This window comes from Aethalodelphis obliquidens, unplaced genomic scaffold (genome assembly GCF_003676395.1).
Source record: "Aethalodelphis obliquidens isolate GAN/ISIS:26980383/991018 unplaced genomic scaffold, ASM367639v1 scaffold8, whole genome shotgun sequence".
Lineage (NCBI taxonomy): Eukaryota > Metazoa > Chordata > Mammalia > Artiodactyla > Delphinidae > Aethalodelphis > Aethalodelphis obliquidens.
Genome location: NW_020837952.1, coordinates 25,548,575 through 25,569,414, shown reverse-complemented (window position 1 = coordinate 25,569,414; position 20,840 = coordinate 25,548,575). Strand labels below are relative to the sequence as shown.

The following is a 20,840-nucleotide window of genomic DNA, read 5'->3' as shown; positions in this document are numbered from 1 at the left end:
CCTATTCTTATACTTTACTATTTTTTCTAACTTTCTCCAGCCTCCCAATGATAGAGTCACATAACTTGTCTTCCAGAATCATTCATTCCTGCCACTAATCTTTATATCCCCTACTATGGGACATAGTTAAAGGTGGAGGGTGCAGAGGTGAAAGACTGTTCTGCTTTTAGGGAGCCTAGGGGGTGAATTAAACGTAATATCCATTTAATTGCAATTATTAAGGACTAAGCATGACAAGTAAAATTTTCTGTCCTCCTGGTTTTGTCATTTAAAGTTAAATTTTTCTTTCTTTCATCTGATTCTGATTTTTGTTTTTAATAGTTAGCTTAAAGGAAAAAAAAGTACCTAAGGAGACAGAATGTGATTCAAGAAATCTATAGTGTCTCCTTTGGGAAAACCACAAATGTTGGTCTCTTTTCTTGATAGATAAAGGGTTGCGTCATGCTGAGCAACCTCATATGGCAACGGCCATTTTAGGGGGCCAGAACCTACACAGTGTTCATTAAGCCATTGACTGAATTTTGCCCTGTGAAGAAAATGAACATAAGGAAATGTAGGAGTAGAATGATTTTACGGGGCTAAAACCTGAGAAAACTGTAGTCTAGGAATATTCTAGAACTGCCAATAAATAGTGAAAACTGTGCTTTTCGGTATAACTACTATACAGTATTCATCTGAACCAAGCATGAGTCATGGCATCCTGACAATCCATGCCACATTTGAAACAAATTGGAACTACAATTTATAGCACAACAGAACCCAAGACAGAGGCACATGTAGTCCCGGCTCTTTAAATATTCTATAAATAATAGCTCAGAGAGGCACAATTGACAATGAGCAGAGGCTGGATGATGAATCATCAAGTAGTTTAAGTAAAACCCTGCCCGATTAAATGCTTTGTTTTTAAACCACCTGCATCAGTGTCTGCTGTTAGCAGGACAGATCAAATTGTTCTCGGGCTTTTTTTCAAAAAAAAAAGCGGATGGGCTTACAAATGATAAATTTTATTATATTATGAAACTGCCACCCAACTGAAGTGCTGAGCATGGTATAACTGCAGTTATCTACATTTTGGCCCAGGATGGAGTGCCAGGCAATGCCAAAGACAAGGCTGATGTACACGATCAAGCTTCTATGGCTTTGGGTTGATGGCTCGTAATTTCATTTTGGTCTTCGTGGCCTGGAGAATTCATTTTTCCTTCCTTCACTTTAGGAGTCTTTTTTGTTTATCCCACCAACCAGTTATCAGATGCTGTATTGACTAAGTTAATTAGTGGAGTCTCCTTCGGAAGCTGGGGCTTGCTGAGGGTGGTCATTAGAACAAACAGACGTGCAGAGGCTGGGGACATCCTAAATGACACATGAGCTCTGGCAAGCGCTCTAGTAGCCAAACCACTAGGGGCTGCAATGGCGGCTGTGACCAGATGATGGCAAAAGGTCCACTCAGGTGAACAAAAGATCTGGTCATTCATTTGGTTTTGAACACGATGCCAAAAAGGGGGTTGACTAACTTGTTCACTGCACTGACTCATAACACAGACTAAGAGAGTCTTATTGTAACGTTACCAGACGTTTTATTTATGTAGTTACAAACTGACATCACATATTAAACAGTACTTTTTAAACTAGTCGTTCCCCCCTTCCCTGGGATTATCCTAATTACTTAAAAAATTTTATAATATTAAATCCCACAATATTGTTGTCCTGAAACCTTATTTAACCCTATTTCTCATGTGTCTTCTGTATTAGGACCCAAAATTAGCACTGGGCTCTCATTTTACTTTATATCATACTTTGTATCAATTCCTTGCTCATGTCCCTTCCCTACTTATCACACTGGTAGTTGCTGGAGGAATGGAGACATGAACTCTCTTTCTACTTTATTTTGATATCACTAGAATTCAGCACAAATCCAGTAACAATTGCTTAATAAACCAATGAATGAAGTTCCTGGTTCCATAATAGAATGACCTGTAGATAATTAGGAGACAACTTTTTATCCAAAAGAAAAATCTTTGTTTTGTATTAAAAAAAAAAAAGTATATTTGAGGCTTTATGACACCAGCAGAATTATACTGAATTAGGGCAAAGAGGTAATCCATATATCGAGCGTCTGGACTTCACTATTATTCTGGATGAAATACATTACCTATTTACATAGAGGATTATCTCATATCCCATTAAAAACAGCCACGTCCAAATTAGTATAAAATTGTATTAGATGAAAAAACTTTATCCTTTGATGTCCATGAGTGGCGTTGCTTTATATTTAAAATATAAAGATACAGAAACCCATCAATCCTCATGACACTATTTGTAGGTTGGTACTTTGGTGACAGTGCAATGGCTCCTCCATTTTGGTCTAAGCAACAAGGTTTTCTGGTACAGATGTTAGAGGAAAAAAAAGAATGGCACAATTTTGTTCAATAATTCTCTTAAATCCAGGGCTCTGTAGTTAAGGAAAACAACTTGAGAATGAAACTCTCTCACTAAAAGGTCATGATGAAATAACATATTTTTCTCACAGTTTTCTCACAGTTGGCATGTCAAGGACAGGGAATCAGTCAGACATAACTGGTTTTGAATATTAGCTTTGTCATTTACTAGCTCTGTGTCTTGTTTGTTTTACGAAACATATTTTAATTAAAAATGTTGGCTATGGGTTTATTATTATTGTCATTTAAAAATGAATCAGTAAATAAATTTCTCAGTTTAGTTTCTAATACATAGATATTGATGTATTAGCTTACAACCCACACAAACAAAATATCCTTAGAATTCTCAATAATTTTTAAGATGTAAATGGATCCTGAAACCAAAAAGTTCATCTCTGGGCAGGCCTTCATTCCTGTATGACATGGGAGGGACACACTACCCATACTTTTTGGATATCTTTTCTCGACAGGGTTCTTCTGTATTTGGCATGCCTGTACCCCAGGGGCTGGGTGATAACTGCATACCCACCAGTTTTCTGGTTGAACGACTGGGTAAGTTATATATATTTTTTTAATTTTATTGGAGTATAGTTGATTTACAATGTTGTGTTAGTTTCAGGTGTACAGCAAAGTGATTCAGTTATGCATACACATATATTCATTCTTTTTCAGATTCTTTACCAAACCAGCTGTGTCTTGCAATAAACTTTTTAACCTCTCAGAAACACATTGTTTTGTGCTGTGAAATGAAGCTTATGATTTCTACATCCAAAGGTGGTTGTGATTTCATAAAATACTATGAGAAACTGGCTGGCACTTTGAATGTTCTCCACTGAAGGAAGTCCCTTCTCATCACTGGGGTTGATCAGAAACTGTGTTAAAACCTAAATTACACTAGACTTTATGATTGCTTATATTATCATATTATGAATATACTTCAGAAAGGGATAGCTTCAGTGAATTATGGTACATCCATTTAATGAAACATGGTAGTGTCAAAACTATAAAGTAGGTGCCTATGTATTCACACATTAATTTATACCTTATATGATTGAGTAAAAAATTAATCTACAGAAGGATATTACAGAAAAACCCATTAATGTAAACGTATATATGTGCATATTGTCAAAAGTTTGAAAGGATTCACACCAAACTGACAATTTTAGTTCCTTTTAGGAGCTACCATTCCAGAAAGGCTTTACTTTTTTCTTTGTGTTTTTGAAAATTTTGAGAATTATGACTTCCCAGAAAAATGCTAAAACATTTCTAACTTTTGAAAACATAATTTTATTCTGCCACTATGCACAAATATTGATTATAATCTGCATGTACATCTACTCTGTTCCTATGAAAATAGAGGCAAATTCATATCCCAAAGGTTTTTATAGTTCAGATTATTCAATGTAATTTAGGTTGCCCAGTTCTACCTCTGTACCCTGTGCAGGCTAATGGGAGGGAAACTCCCTATCTATTCTCTCTGGCATCTCTGTTTTCCTCAAATGCTTCCTTTTCAATGTGAGGCATATGCCTCAAAGAGAGATCTGAAAGTCTCTTGTATTTTCTCAAAAATGCATTTCCCTTCCTGGTTGCTTTTAATTCTCTTCTTTTAGAGAGACTTATTTCTGCTGTATCTCATTTTAGATATTTTCTTCAGCAATCACTCAGAAACACCTGCCATTGTCAGTCAATCTCTGGAATACAGACACTTAAAAGTGAATTATAAATGAAATGGTGTTGTGATTGAAGTCTCTCAGACTGGGTATTACTTAAGGTTTTGAAAACTGCGCTGTATTATTTTGTGACAACTCACACCTTCTAAACTCACTTGGAACAATCTTGAAACCAGTGGATACATTTTACTCATTATCATAGCTCTGCAAATATTACTTGGTGTTATTTTATGGAAATAACTTTACTTCACACTCATTATTAATGTAGAAATCTTGACTATTCATTCAATCTATTTATGAATATTCCTCTAAGTATTCCATAGCAATTCTGTATTTCCAAAAGGATCCTCTACAGGAAAACTATTAAGCATTCTTTTTAGTATTTTTATGCCTATGGTTCCAAAAATAACTGTTCCCATATTTGTCCAGGGATATACCATGTCCTTCTTATTACTATAGTCCTTGGTTTGGAGACGTCATAGCCAATCACTAGCCACTGGTATAAAGAAAATGACTGAATTCAGTAGGACTAAAAACGAAAGAGGTGACCCTATTTGAGAAACTGGAATTTTACACCTGCTACACTATAACGTAAGGGGCCCTGCTATCCATTACAGGAAAAAGAGATTTTAACTAAAACTGTGCAAGAAACTTAAATCTGAGACACCAAACTGGAGATATCATGCTTTAAATGTCAGGGCATGCATGCTATGGAAGCATCTCTCTGTGGACACTATACAAGTCTGTGTCTGTCTGTGGACACTACCTTGTTTTTGGCACAGGGAGCATGAAGGGAATGGATACTACCTAAAATGCTAACGTGTTCAGTCTAATTTAAAATGCTCATATGTCTATGGTAAAATGAACGGGAAATAAATTCTTGACCAGATTAGAATCGTGAAGAAACTGTCAGTCAAACGCTACTTGTCATGACTTGAGTTGATTAAATTCATATAATCCTATATACACATGAATATAATGAATGCAAATTTTAATCCATGAAGCCTAAATTAATAAACAGAATGAATATAGCTTCATTTCATAGAATTATACAGAACAGACATAAAATGGACAGCAATTCATGTCTATTATATCTGTGCAATGTTTATCATTAATAACAGTGTATTTTCATTGAAATGTGGGTTATGAACTATGCTAAATACTGCAGGCATCATTAATTTTCTGTCACAGTATATTATAAAATTTAAAAAGGCAGTAATTAATCTGACATAAGTCTTTCTTACAAGCCAGCTGTTAATTTCTAGATGAAATAATACATTCTCTAAATTATATTTTGATTATGAGTAAAGAAAGCAATATGACTAAATAAGAAAATTAAATATGCCATTAATTGTAGAAAATGTTATTCCATGACTAATTCCCTCATTTTGAGAGCCTTTAATATAGTGAGTTGTAGTAATATTGACTTAAAAAAATTATCTGAGAAATAGTGTTCTTACTTTTCTTAGTTAGGTGGTTAAAGTAAGTTGCAGGACCTTTCATGTATTATATTTGTATCCTTTTCTATCACTACTGTTATATTTATTCATTTTTTACATACAGTATTTCTATGGTTCTTTAAAAGCTCTGAAAAAAAATGAACTTGAAAATGTATAGCTGGTATTTTAAAACACTACTTGACTATGAAGATATTTTATTAAAGTATTTACTAAGATTGTTTTGTTAAAATTGGTTTATATAAAAAGACCTACCCTAATTTAGTTATTTTTCTCTTATCCATATAGGGACTAAAGGTCTTTAGTGCTATCACTCTTTAGACAATATCTCTTGCAACAAGTCCAGGCTCTCCTACGTTAATAAAAACGACCCAAGCAGTTTTATAAAGAACAACAATAATTTGAATAAAACATAGAAACAAAAACCAAACAAAATCCCTGTCTCCAAAGCTACACCGGCTGTATCAAGCCTTTCTGTGGCCTACTAGCACTGAGAAATTATCAGCCTGAACAACAGTAATTTTAGTACATATTTAAAAATTGTAATCTCTTACCAGCCGTTTTCTGTTAAGTGAATCTGTTTTTCTTTTCTAGATTCAGTCAAACTCTTGCCAGGCACCGTTTCATCCGTTTGAATTTGATAGCCTGTGTGAACAGTCCATGACTCTAACTTAAATTGGCTTGTTTCACAGAAAAGTTCCAATTCATCAGCTGCTAGGTTTCCAATTCCAGGTCGTGGTGTATAATCTAGCCTAAATGTGAGTGATGTTTCTTTCAAGAAAAGAAAAAATTTCCAATGCAAAATACTTTCCTCTCCGTCTTTTGGCTTATTTTCACTTTGCCAAGTTGTGCCCAAAAGAGAGACTAAAGAACTGAGCAGTACATGGAGACATCGCCATCTAAAGTGCCTTCTTGAAGGTTAATTCCTAAATCTATAACATTCCTGCTGTTTGCCAGGAAACTAGGGCTCCAGGAGAGAGGAGAAAGAAACCAAGCTGATGGCGTAAACTAGTTGCAAATCTTTCAGGAATAGTAAAAACAACAACAACTAAAACACCTTAAGTGGTAGTCCATCACAATATACAAACAATTCGTAGTTAATAAATAAATGTCACGAAACATTTTGGAAACAAAACTTGCAGGTTTTTTTCCTCCAGTAGATGTAAATAATTCTTATACCCTTTATACTAAGAGGCAGATTCATAACAAATAGATATTTCTCTTCTACATTTTGATCAAACCCAGTGCTTTTGTTTGTTCACTCCAAAGTGGAGATATTTTAGCTAAACATGTAATGGCTTTCCAGTTTGGTGAGGAAATGTATCATTAAAGTACTTACTACATGTTTAGTGTAAGATGTTATGGGCACTATAGAATTACTGAGTCTAGTGGTTTTAAGGGTAGCTCCAGTTCTTATAAATACAAGCTTTAACCCTTTAAGTATTACTGGATAAAGGAACTTTGTCCTCCTTTTCCTACTGTATCTCCAGTGAGGAGATGCCTGGCACATACAAGACACCCAGCAAATTCCTGTGGAACGAATAAATGTGTTCCCTCCTTGTAAGAGAGATTATCTTTTGGGAAATATTTTTTTCAGATTTTAAATATTTTTAAAAGGACATTTTACTGAAATATAAATAAAAAGGTTTTTATGTTAGAATTCTCTAACATACAAATATACAGATTTCTCTAATATATAAATATAAAGCTGCTGTAACATTACATACCTGAGTTACAGCCTAAAACTTTTGTCTGGATACTACTTTAAAAAAAGAAAAAAAAAGGATCTGAGTTTCTCTTTGAACAAGTCCAGTGGTGACATTAAAGAGGAAACTGCATATTTTGTACTAGACTTCTTCTATTCCTCCTCCTCCTCCTATCTTCTCCCACAAGGCTAAGAAATATTAGAAAAAGTAGAAAAGCCAAGAAAGGCTGCCTCCAGTTTCAGGTGGGATATGGGAGGCATGTTGGCTGTGGGAGAGTGAACAAAGGATTGAATAAGGGCAGAAAGAGCACAATTATCCACCATTTACTCTCTCTATACAAACAGAAGTCATTCCCCATTAATATCATTAGATTTGTGCCAAATCCCACATTATTAGTGAAGTACAATGCTAATGTGACTAGATGAGCACCAAAGACTGATGATTCCATGTGCGTTTCCCATAAGCACTGCTGATCTCATTTCCTGAACAGAGGAGAGAGGCTTGGTAACATTTGCCTAAGTATATCACTGAATGAACTGAAATTGTGCACATTAAAGAAGAAAAAATATATCAACACATGATACATAGGTTAGATATGTAAGACTCTATATGTATGTACACATATGGATATTATACGCATATTATATTAAGTCCCTTATTTATTCTGAAACAAATCCAACAGCTGAATTGTCTCTGTAACATCTTTTGGGGAATTATAAGTTTTAAATGCTGAATCATGTCCCAAGTCTAAGGGGAAAAAAACACATTTACTTCACAATTATTCTATTTTAATCTCAAGTACTTTTTTTTTAACATCTTTTTTGGAGTGTAATTGCTTTACAGTGTTGTGTTAGTTTCTGCTGTATAACCAAATGAATCAGCTATATGCATACGTATATCCCCATATCCCCTCCCTCTTGCGTCTCCCTCCCACCCTCCTTATCCCACCCCTCTAGGTGGTTGCAAAGCACCGAGCTGATCTCCCTGTGCCATGCAGCTGCTTCCCACTAGCTATTTTACATTTGGTAGTGTTTTTATGTCACTGGATATTAATCTCGGTTATTAGGATGGAGGGCTACATTGTCAACAACATATATGTGTGTGTTTTAAAACAGAACCTTAGCCAAGAAAAGCGCAATTCCTCCAAAATTATATTCAAAGGAAAATTCAACTACTGAGATAAGGTAAGCTAGTTATAAATACGGTACAGTCTTGTTTTGAATATATTATGAGTTATTTTTATTCCTTTCTGTATTTAATATAAATTAACTTCATTTCTCTCACACGTTGATCACCATAATACTTTACTTACTGTAGTAAAGAAAATAACTTATCTTTTAAACAATTCTTTAAGGGGTTTTGATCGGCTGAAATTTGTTTTCAGGGAATTTTGTTATTATATTTGCATTCTGAACTGCCAGGATAGACAAGCTTAAAGTGAAGCCCACTTACAAATATTAGATGGCACACAAATAGAATTAGAGCCCCGAGGCCGAGTTAGTTTTTTTTACTTCTTAAGTAGAAACTATGCTGTTTGTGATAACTTACTTATCAAAAATATTTCCATCTTTTACTTGGTGTTTATCTCTAGGGCAAAGACAAATGAAATTTAATCTCTTTAGTAGCCAACAAGTCATTCCTGTATTCCACATCTGGGGGGAGAAGACGGTGTTTGCCAATATTACTGTTATTTAAATATTTAAAAAAGAAAAAACACCCTCTGGGCATTGGATAATGTGGGCTACACTGAAAATTAAGCATCTGTTGGCATATGACCCTTCTCAGAGATATTTAAAATTCTGAAATCTTTGTAAAAATGAACTAAGTTTTCAATGTTTCTTATCAATGTAAAACCCCCCAAAGATACGGGCTTCTAGAAGACATAACTCGCCATGTTTATAAGATACCATCATTTGAAGAAAAATCTATATAATTATGCAAAACTTACAACTTGAGGCAACCAATGAGACAGGAAGAAGGTACAACTTCTGATTTCTTATGCGGTTCAAACAAGATGAACCATGTGATGGAGCTTTGTCAATGGTGATTAACAAGGTGAGTTTTACAGAGTTTATTAGAGAAATATCCAGGAAGTCACAAGAACCATAATGATGAGGTGTAATTGAGGTGTTTTGCAAAGGCTTTTCAAAGAAACTGTGGCATTGCACAACTTGCCACTAAAACTTAGAAGTCTGTTTTTTCAAACCTGATATGCCATGTTTTTTATACTAGTTTTAGTATTTGCCATAGGCTAAAGATGTGGTCCAGAAGACAGAGCTAGTGGAGAAATCTCATCACGGATGTGATGAAAAGAAGGGGTAGATGACTGAGAACTGTATCCTTAAGTGGATTATTGACTCCTTAAAACTTATTGTGCTCTGTTAAAAAGAAATTAGTAAATATCTCCTTATTCAATGAATATTAATGAATATTTATTGAATATCTACTAGTTTTAGCCTACTATAAAGAGAGTGATATGGAAATAATAAACATAGAACGCCCTGGCCACTTCTCTGATAATTTCATAGAACACATACAAAATATAACACATCATTTTAATCGATGTCCTCATTCTCCTGTTACATACATATACAATTGTAGTTCAGTAGGGTGAAGTGGTAAGTCAGAAAGAGCTCATTAGAGGTAGACACGGAACTAATACCCTATTTTACTAACACAGTAAGCTGGTTCTACCTTTTAGGCAATTAAGGAGACAGATAAATTGACAGTTAACCACAAAACAAAGAAATAAATGCTTTCAAACAGTGGAACCCAATCCACAGAACTTCTGAGAAGAACACAGACACTTTCACATGGAGTGGTCACAGACTACTGGCCATTTGGATCTTAAAGGAAAGTAGTTTTTTTTGTGGGGGAGGGTAGGACACAATTGACAGAGGCCATGAGAATAGCTTAAAATTCTAGAAAATTAGGCATATTTGGAGAATTGCTGGATCAGTTATAATCTTGCCCAAGTAACAAAAATTGTCTAGAGACAAAGGTTGAGGGCCAATTTTGATGGTCTTTGAACACCAGAAATAGGAAGACTGAACATGTGGCAATAGGAATCAGTGACTGCATGGATTAATGCGGTGCTTTAGGAAAATTAAATAGATAATTATAGGGTTGAAGAGCATGGAGGTTGAATGGAGGGAATGGGGGAGAGAGAGAAAGAGAGAGAGATTCATTCTTTTCTTTGGACTTGAGCTTTGATGATGTTTGTTGAGTGAAGTGTCGGTAAAACTTCTTGGGATAAATTGATGGGTTCACCATAATGACACTGAAGCTATACACAAGGATGCTTGGGTTTGGGGGTCAAAAGGAAGATAGGGAGCCAGATTCCAGTGTCCTCAATGATTAGAAGACAGTGTGTCTGGGATGTGTATGCAGAGTAAGGGCCCTGCAGACAAAGAAAGTGATGGTATTTGAATGCACGGAAATTTAGAATGTTATTCCCATTTTCAGCCCTCACCTCCCCACTCCCCCATCCCCTTCTGGCTGTAGTGGAATGTACAGCCTCCACTTGAGTTGCCTTTGTTTCTTGTCAAGTGAAGAAACTGGAAGTTTATTAGCTAAAGGAAGAAGAAAGAATATACTGTAAAGAAATGTGGCATGTAGGTCACAGAATAAAGAAAAGAGATTGTGAAGGCAGCTGGTTGTAGAAATAACAATTGATGGGAAATATTTTCTGTAATAGAAATCTTGTATTTTGACCACTAGTCAAAGACAGCAGGATTAAAGGAAACATAAAAAGTGTGAATAGGGTGCAGTTCCATATGGTGGCCCAATATTGAATACTGATGAAAAGTTCCCTTTTATTTATTTTTTTCAAAGCATGTAGTGAGTGTAATACATTGTTTCCCTAAAACTTTGTAGATGCCTTGGACAAATCCACTAATCTAACTTGACACGTTACTTTACAATTTTTGAATTCTACTGATTTACCAAAAGCTTCAAGAACCATGGCCTTTTTCTTTAGGAAAAATGTACCTAAAAAATAAAATCGAACTCCAAGAGATCATCTAAAAATCTTTTGTTGTAGACTAACTTCGTCACGTTAAATTTTACTTGAAAAATGTGGAACATTAATGGAACTTGGAAATATTTGTTTTATTTTGTTCTTACAATATTTGATCTCTATAAAATAAAAAAAACAAAGACGCCTTAAAAAAGAAATAAAGAGAATGTTGGAATAGAGAACTGAAATCAGCCAGGAGACTCAACACTTCTCATGATTGTCCTCACCTGCCCTGAGGACAGAACAATAAAGAAAAACTAGCTTCAACCGGATTTAGAAGAAAAATATTAAAAACCAGCATTTGCTGAGTAATGACTAAGTACAGAGCATTGTGCTAGGCTCTGGCAACTAGCATTCAAGGACTTCTCATTAAGGTGCAGAGATGTCAAAAGCTACTTTGTACAGCTATCTATATTCATATTATAGATTTATGTATATATCCTAAAGCCTTACTAAATATAGGTACCAAAAGTTAAATAACCAATGGATATGGAGATTAGTAAGATTTTAGGGAGGAATAGCACTTGATCTGGACTTTTAAGATATGACATGAGAAACACTAAAAATGACAGTCATTTTAGCCATCACTGCCTTCCATTGATTATCTTGCGATTGCAGAAGGCTATTGTATGATGCTTACATCGTCTTTATAATAATAATAATAATCTCCTTCTGAACACTTATTACCAGGCCACATTTGCAATGTTCATAGTAAGTGCAGAAAGTAAATCTAGGGTTCCTATTTCTTTCATGTAACCTGAATGCCTGTGCGGACGTTGGTTTAGACTAGAGTTAGTTTCTCCTGGAGGAAAGGGACTGGATTAAATATCTGGAGATCCTTCCAGCTGTGTAATTATTTTGTATCGATTTTAATTATCCACAAAGCATGAAACTGCTGAGAGCTCTGATTCCAAAGCTACGACCGAAGTGTTCCAGAGTCCTACCCTTTCCCCTGCTAATTCAGTTCCCCTGTCTTTACAGGAAAATTAATGCTGCAGATAAAGCTTTAGGTAGCATTTGTCTTTTAACAGTGAAAATAAGGAACTTAAATCCTTAACAGTAAGATTTAAGTTTAGAAGCTTACTGTGTAAGTTCAAAAGGTGACTTTGATCCCAGGTGTCTAGAAAAACAAGAATATGAAAAGCCACGTTCTCTTTAATAATGCATAGTCTACATTTACATTTAAATGAAATATCCTTTGAAATGCTTTCTTTTACATCAAACTATTCAACAGTTCATTTTATAAAGTAGGTTTACTTAAAAAAAAAAACCTGATTAGAAGTTTTAATCTATGTTAAGAAATTCAGCAGTACCACAGGTCTTAAGGCTTTCCATATGCACATATGTCTACCTCATTTGGCAACTGCATGATGGACGCTCCCCTGAAGCAACAGATGTTTACACACAAAACATTCTTATTCTATAAATCCTGAGATGAACAAAGAACAGCATTAGCCAAAATACTATTCAGTTTTAGAGATTCTTCAGCAAGGCGTCCCTGATTTTTGGCAATTTCTAATCTGCTAATTGGTTTTGTCATCAGTAGGGTCTACAAAAACAACCTAGGTGTGAGCTACACAAAGATAGCAGCTGTTCCCGTAATGTTACTGTGCAGAGTTATACTGCCTGGATAGCTTAGATTTATGCCTCTGGTCCAATCTGTCAGCTTCTTTCAAAATTATTTTTTAATTTGTGTTATGAATGAATCATGAATGATGAATCACAGGACTTCACAACATTTACTTTATTGATGAATTATTCTTTTCTATAATTTAGTATGCCCAGCATGCTTATGTGTGTGTGAGTCTGTATGTACATTTTAGGACCTTTTTTAAATTTCCTTGCACCTGTGCAAATAGATGGAGGGTCATTATCGTAGGTGATATGTCCACAGAAGTCAAAGAGTAAAAAAGGCATTATTAATAGCAGTGAAACACTCCAGGTGTAAATCCAGTGACCTGCTGCTAATTCGTAGTTTATGGTGATGTTTCCTTATCAGTAGAGCCACACTTCTCAATTCCTTTTCCACGACTAGCTTTATCCTATCAAACCCAGAGGAAAGGTAGAGTCTTCAGACATGGCTTACTGAATACTGGCATGATTAGGACCTGCTGTCTGATGGTTGTTTGACGTTATATATTCTTTCAGTGTCCTATTTACTTAAAGAGCAGTGCTAAAGGAGAAAGAAATAGAAGGAAAACGTTGGAAAGGAAGAGTGAGGAGAGAGGCCCCAAGAATTCATCTGCTATAAGAATGGCAGAAGGAAACAAAGAAAGAAGAAAAGTAAAATGACTTTAAGCCCTTGCTCTGATTCCTTCAAATACAGTTCAAAGACTCCCAGTTCCAAATTCTTACATCTACTGTTAACTGCCTCATCTTCACATCCCCTCACACGGTCAGCATCACATTACACCATAAAATTATGATCTCAGCAATCCCAGTCACATCTGCTCTTTCCCCAATAACTGGAAAATCATATCTAATTACCCACAACAGCATTCAAAAAATAGGTATTAGAGGGCTTTAGTTTTCAGAGAATTAAGAATTAGCTAGGTAGTTCTTTTTTTATCAATATTTTTATGAGTTGTTTTATTCTAAATAATGTTTCAGCATTATAGGACTATAGAATTTTCCAGAAAGTAAGGCTTTTTGTTTAAGATTCTGAAGGAGGACGAGAATTTATAATTATCACTGTCTCCTTAACAGAATGACATATAAACTTTCTCTTTTAATTCCAGTTTGAAGGTAAGAAGCTGCTAGTATAAGAATAAGGCTATTCTGCTTAAGTAATTGTTCAGCATAACTTACCTAAATTTACTTATCTTTATAGTATAACATCTCTTTTCTATGCATCATGATGGCTAAGTTCAACACAAGTACTAAAAATACTACTACTAATCGTATTTCTATGATAATCTATGCAATTCCAATAATTTATTTCATTATTGTTTGTTACTAGAATAAATATCTAATTTCTTCTCAACTTACAAAATTTAAAGGCCCCAAAGGCAGCTTCTCAAGACATAAATAGTTGGTAACAGAGTAAAGAAGAGTACCAAAGCATCATCCCTATTGTTCCTTCCCCTTTCCAGAAGTCCAAATGAGTCACACTCAGAGGTCCACAGTCAAAGAACCTTGGAGAAGAAGTCTAAATTATAACATAATCACGACATAATATATTTCTCAAGTTGGTCCCCCTCTGCTTGACTAAACTTTAGTTATCTTCCTGACTCGAAGCCCCTGATCTCTCTTTTCTTAGAGCATTTACTTTAGAAAACATATCACTGTAAAATCCTTCTCTGCTCCTTTGAAATGTAAATATCTTTCAAAGGCCCTAGCCAGTTTTACAACCCACAGATGTCTTTCTCAAAGACCTGGAAGTCATTCCTTTGAAATGTAACCATCCAGGAAGACAGTACCTCTATCTTTCAGTGTCTGTAGGAAGGTAGAAGCCTAAATTTGATAGGTGCCTTGCTCCAAGTTGTAAAACTATCTTCCTTTTCCTGTAGGTAAATCCAATTAGCAAACAAAGGCGGACTTAGAGGCCTCCACGCACCTCTTAAAACTCTCCTGCCCAGCTTTGCGCAGTGGCAGTATTGTAGCCAATGAGGTTTATCCGAGGCGTGATTATTGCTAATTGAAAACTCTCCTGCCCTTTTTCTTCCCCTGGAGTAGAGCTCAGATTGAGTTCCGGTCTCTCCCTCCTGTTAAAATAGCTTTGAATTAGGGCTTGTTTATGCAAAGTTACCAGACTGGGTTACATTCAGAGAAAATTATTTTCCACATTCACTAATAAATAAAGAATTTATATTTCTTATTATTTAGTAAACATGAAAGTTTGCCTACTTTATAAGGAAAAATTGTAATTAAACATATCTTCTAATGCTAAATAATCTCCTAAATAATCTAAAAAAATAAACAGGCATATCTGCAAAGCCAATTCACAAGAATTATATTGAAAGCTGTTTAAAATATGTAACATATATGTAATGATTTAAGAAACCTTAAATAGCCAGGTCTAATTTCCCAACTAAATAAGAGAGAACATACAAGTCATCATTTGAACTTGACTCCTTAGGGTTCAAGTCCCAAATCATAGTGTTCAAGTTATTAGCAAACTTAGAGATACTGCTGATTCAACTACCATTGAAGGAAACATGAATACTTTGTCCTTATCTAAGTAAACATTCCTAAATAGAATATGTTCTATTCATCAGTTAACCTTTCCTATATTAAAATTATCCTTTTAAATTGTACATTCTTAGAAGAAAATGTTTAAATTTTCTCCTAACTTTACCACTCTAAAAGAAGTGATATAAATACAGTGAAACTCAATAATTGATTTTGATGATAATGAAATAATTTTCTTCCAACTTTTCTTTATCTTATATCCAAAACCTTACCTATTTACTGTGTCTCTCTTCTTTAACATCAAAGGAAATTTGAGACTTTATACTTTGAAATATTTTATGAGGCTGCTCAAATACTGGTTCCTAGATGATACGATCTAGATGGGCTTCCTCTGCTCTGAGATACATATATAGCTAAGGTGGCCACAGAAGAATACACCCATTTCGAACGACTTTACAGCAAATTTCGTAATTTATGTATACTCTTATCTCTAACAATTTGCCCTGCTAGGAAAGATTGTCTCTTTTTTTGTTTTGACCTGTACAGATTTCTCTTAAATGCTATCTAAAAGCCTTCATTGGCAAATGACTAACTGAAACCAGTATATAAAAGCATGTTAATCTCAGAAAGGATTAACATCATGGGAACACCTCCCCCACCCCCCATTTAATTACCCATATAAGAGCAATTAATCTCATATTTTTATTTACCCAGACTGAACGCACACTTCAATTTCCAATCTTATGTATTTGCCTCCTTTTATGGAGGCATCCTACTTCTGTTCTGTTCTTTTCTATAATATTTAGCCTCCCTTCTCGGAAGTAATGGTATCTTTACCAAAGCAACAAAATTTAGGTTGCACCACACATGAGCCATGCCTATGTAGTAGCTGTATGGCCTGGCATACCACTGGCTCCTTCCAGGAACTCAAAAATTTCTTAATTGAATGAATGTTTCAGTAAATCAATGAGACCCAAAAACTTGCCTCTCAGAAACTTATCAGCAGAGAGTCTGCATCGGACTTTAGAGCAACGTTCTAAATGTGACCATTGACACCCAGGGGATGAGATGTCTCTGATGTCATCACAAGAAGCCTAATTTCCCCATGGTTGCCCTTCTGTTCAAAGACAGAATTCAAATTATCTAGGCCCAGAATGTACCACCTTTAGATCTTACATTTTAAATTTGTCTGAGTTCAATTTTAGTCTTTTTTTTTTTTAATGCTTGCTGCCCTTAATTCATTGGAAAAGGATCCAACCAAATCTAAAGTTACAAGTAAGGTGTGATTTCTGTGGAGTACAAGCCAGAGTATGGTCCTTTGTTTTTTCACACCTCAGTTACCGACATGTGATGTGACCTGTTAGAATCTGCAAATTCTATTATTCTAAATAGAATAATAATGTTTTATTATTAATAGATCTAATAATAATATCTATCTAAATTCTAGATATTCTTTACCTCCAAGAATTTGGGGGTCCTGCAGCTGCTCCCTGTGCTTGTACTATTCTCTAAAGAAAGAGGCTGTATACCAACTTCATCAGAGAGAGTCTTGGATTCTTTCTGTAGTAAATTTCAGTGTACCTTTTCCGAAAACAGTTCATATTTAATTATAATTAACATATTTAGCACTTTAAATTTTTCACTTCAACATCTAGTTTTTTACCATATAAACAATTAACCCATGTTTTGACAGGTCTTCTCACTTGCAGATGTGCGATAAAACCAGTGGTTTTAACATCTCAACTCCTGCTTGTTCAGATGACTCCTAGGTCTTTCACAATTGGAATGGATTGATACTGACTTTGGGTCAGGAAGCCAAGTTAGCAACAACACCAGAAAGAGATATAGTATTGCTTTTACTCATCCCAAAGGATTGCCATAAAGATCAAACAAAAATATTTTATAAATTTATAGATTTTATTCAAGCCTATTTACTCAATAAAGATGTATTAAACATTCTTTCATTGGGGAAACCATGGCCCATAAGACATATAAACTGCTTCCCTTAAATATAGATTACCCTCAATTTCTTCTAATGAATTTCCTGTTTCTGGAAAGCACCAAACACACAAACCAGGCATGTTTCTTTAAAGCTTAATTCCATTCCCTCTCTCTTCCCTTTTCTCTCTTAAAGAGGCAAAACAAGCATATAAAAAGACAACTTGCCTTGTAGATTTAAGAAAAAGTATCTGTGATGGAAGTTTATGACGAGTATTCAGAAAGTATTAAACAATTCCTAAAATGGATTATCTCCCAGGGGATCCAAAACATGAAGTAGAGGATGTTTGACCTGCATCTCTAGTCTTTCAAATGGAATGGATTTAATAATCTGTATTTGAAAAATAGTAATATTCTTCCCCGTGGTCTGAACTTGACAAGTGGTTTCGGTTGTAAAGAAACTGGCATCTCAAGAAACTGGACATTTAAACCTAAATCAAAATAAAAATTTTTTATATTGCTGGATTCAAGGATTTAGAAGCCATAAGACTGGTTTTCCTGGGCTACTCTTGATGATATATGACAAAATTTTTATTTAGGAAGTTATATGTATTTATCAACCTTTTTCACTTTCCCTCCCCAAACTTTAGTCTTCCTTCTTCAAATCAGAGTTTCTTAGAGACTCTATAGCTCAGCCAACAAATTCTTTGAGAACCGCCAGACTCACAGAAGTTGACACACTGGGGTCAAGATGGTTCTAATATCCGTCACACAGATTCACTTAAACCATGTGCATCTCAACCCACAGAAGTGGTAGAAGACAGATGAATGTATTATGTATGACCTAGGTATATCTTAACAGGCATATCCTTTTAATGCAGAGAAAAGTAAGTTAAAAATATTACTGAACTTGACTGGTTAAAGGATTTCCTCAAAAATCAAACAAATAATTTCCAAGGCTACCACGAGTGATGCCTGATAACCTTTATAATTTTGGACATCTTGGTATGACAGACATTTGCTTTACGTAGAATTTTTAAAATTTTTTACATGAATAAGACTTTTTCAATTTTTGTGTTTCAGAAGGCTGTAAGAGTTTAGTAGCCTATAACTGAAGTGAGGAAATAAAATGAATCAGTTTTAATATAAAAACTGTTTTAGCAGAATTCAATGGACTGCCTCTTATCCAAATGAATGTTTGTATAATTTTGTATAATCTTTGATTTTTATTGATAAGAATTGATAGGAGTTAAATAAGCTCTAAGTAGAGCTCTCATATTGTTCCCTGAAGGCAACTAAAAAGAAAATTACAAGAACAGTCAGATAAAAAAAAATGGTGGCTATAAAATTGTACAAAATGTGATTTCCATGTGATGTTAGCATTTACACAAAATTTCAAAACTTCACATAGCAAACTTGAAGTGGATTTTCCTTTTTTTGCTAGTATGATAAACTTTATTTTATTTTTTAACATCTTTATTGGAGTATAATTGCCTTACAATGGTGTGTTAATTTCTGCTTTATAACAAAGTGAATCAGCTATACATATACATATATCCCCATATCTCGTTACATCTCCCTCCCACCCCTCTAGGTGATCACAAAGTACCGGGCTGATTTCCCTGTGCTATGCAGCTGCTTCCCACTAGCTATCTATTTTACATTTGGTAGTGTATATATGTCCATGCCACTCTCTCACTTCGTCCCAGCTTACCCTTCCCCCTCCCCGTGTCCTCAAGTCCATTCTCTGGATTTTCCTTTTTAAATAAAACTGAAATCAAAATATTTTAAACTGACAGCTTAATTATAAACCTCATTACCACAGGGATCCTTTTAAAATTAGTATTTTTATGAGTAGATAATTTGGGGGACACAAATAGCTTTGTAAGTGTTTAAAAATACACCTAATTGGCATTCAATATAATCCTATGAGATAAATAAAAAACACTGACATACCTCCCACGAATATATAGGAAGAAACTGAGGTACAGAGAGCATAAAGGCAGCAGGCATATATTCTCCTAGTTGCCGCTCTCAGGCTAGGGTACAAACTACAATTATTAGGGAAGTCATTATGGTAATAAACAAACAAAATAAATATAAGAGGAAACCCAACCCAACCCAACCCTAAATTTGAATATTCAGATTATATTCTGAAGATATTTAGATTTGGAGGAAGAACCAAATTTAGCCTCTCATAATTTCACAAACAAGGGCATAAACCAAAAATACCACTAAGGATGAAAAGGAGACATACTTTGCAGCGAGGGAAAGTGGTTGTCCAAACACACCGGTAGACTCAGCCACGCACAGATTCAGACATGATGATGTCTATCAGAGTCATCCTTGTCGAGCCATGTCAAATGTTAGGAATTCTTATAGAAAGTGGCTCTTGTGCTAGCTATTCCTACGTGGACAGGAGAGGTGGCTACAGAAAAGATTCTGCTTTTCCCAACACTACCCCTCCTGACTGCTTAGTTCTCTACCTGGTTAGATCAGGGAAGTAACCTGCACGATAGGCACACTTTGCCCCCCAAAGCTCCTGTCTTTTCTGCAGAGGCAATATCAGATAAATTGGCCCACCTCTGTTGACAGAACGTAGGCAGCATCCAGAGACACAGAACAACTGAAGCTGGTAGAAGTCTGTTAGAATTCTCAAAGGAAAACTATGAAAATAACTCCTAAGATAGAAATAAATAAATCCATCATGGCCACACACGCGTTCACTCACTCCTAAGTAACCAACTGGAATTCTCAAGACGTGGATTGAAGTCCTCAATTCTATGGGCAGAAGCAAGCTCGAACCGGGATCCGAGTTTAGATGTCTCATGTGACAACTTATGCCTTAGCTTTACGTGTTGATCATTTTAACCTTCGGCCATTGAAGACATAAATCGAATTCAGTAGATCAAATCCTGGTTATATCACTTAATTATTTTCAAACATTAACCACTCTCCAACCTCCAGCTATATAGCATAACTAACTTGACAGTCCTAGAAAAGATTTTCATTCTGTCCTTTAGTCATTTTTAGCATGTAAGAGTGCCAGAGCCTCAATCACCCTTCCCAAATCTAATGACCATCCTAGGCTTCACAGCTTAGTGCTATTTCTAAAAGTCTCTTCGTCATTAGCTCTATCTATTTTTTCCCCCAATTTCTGACTTTTTCGTTTACCATGTTAATTTTTCTTTAATTCTCTCCTCCCTATTCCCAGGGCTGCATTCTGTCTGTTTTGAAAATGTGTTCTGATATATTTCCATTGTATTTTTCCTTTCACCTCTGCCTTCAGTTTTTCACTGTCAGTTTTCTTTATAGGATTTTGCTCTTTTTTACAAATAGGTCTACCCAATATGTCTCTCTCTGAATTATCAATAAGTACCTATAAGTCACCATAAAACTGTACACATATAACTACCAAAGGTATCTTGATACTTGACCTTATAAAGTACTTTTTCATACATTGCATTTTGATATTTTCAACCACC

At 35.1% G+C, this 20,840-nt stretch overlaps 1 pseudogene; it reads left to right on the top strand.

Annotated features, from left to right (window-relative positions):
• Positions 1 to 14,862: 14,862 nt before the first annotated feature.
• LOC113621404 (uncharacterized) lies at positions 14,863 to 15,081 on the top strand (annotated as a pseudogene).
• Positions 15,082 to 20,840: the final 5,759 nt, after the last annotated feature.